The sequence below is a fragment of the Gossypium hirsutum genome, chromosome D08 (genome assembly GCF_007990345.1).
Source record: "Gossypium hirsutum isolate 1008001.06 chromosome D08, Gossypium_hirsutum_v2.1, whole genome shotgun sequence".
Taxonomy (NCBI): domain Eukaryota; kingdom Viridiplantae; phylum Streptophyta; class Magnoliopsida; order Malvales; family Malvaceae; genus Gossypium; species Gossypium hirsutum.
The window spans coordinates 35,791,539-35,792,145 of record NC_053444.1 but is presented as its reverse complement, the minus strand read 5'-3'; the positions used below and the strand labels follow the sequence as shown (position 1 = coordinate 35,792,145).

Below are 607 nucleotides of genomic sequence, written 5' to 3'. Positions count from 1 at the left end.
CTACTTCATGCACTTCGGCTACTTGACCTCTTGAAACTGCTCAATTTGTCGGCCACTAGTAATTGTTACTGGCTATTCTCTCGATGATCTCGTAAGACTCATCAAGACTTTAATAAGAGCACTATTCACAGAAGCATCTACCACCAACCTTGTATGTGCGTTGAGACCATTATAAAACTTCTTCAATTGGATGCAATATGGAATCCCTTGGTGAGGGCATCTACGAAGTAACTCCTTGAATCTTTCCCACGCCTCGTATAGGGACTCATCATTCATTTTCTGGAAAGTGGTGATCTCGTTCTTCAACTTAGCATTTTTTGAATGTGGTGGCAACAAATTAAGCCATGCTCATGTTTGATCTCCCAACGAGTACGGAAACAACTTCAACCTCAATGTGTCTTTAGTTACACCAGCTATCTTAAAGGAATCGTTCACCTCTATGAATAATCGAAAGTGAAAGTGTGGATCTTCTGTGGGCATACCACTAAATTGGCTCATTGTTTGAAGCATTTGAAACATCACAGTCTTTAATTCAAACTACGGTGCCCCGATCTCCCGTCTCTTAATTCCCGAATTTAACTCATTAAAAAGGAGCACAGTATACTGT

The 607-nt window shown here is 40.5% G+C and overlaps 1 non-coding gene across 1 annotated transcript; it reads left to right on the top strand.

The window, feature by feature from the left end:
* The first annotated feature begins 202 nt into the window (after positions 1 to 202).
* On the top strand, positions 203 to 309 carry LOC121220617 (small nucleolar RNA R71). The gene has a single exon (XR_005917837.1). It is a non-coding gene; the product is annotated as a small nucleolar RNA R71 (small nucleolar RNA).
* Positions 310 to 607: the final 298 nt, after the last annotated feature.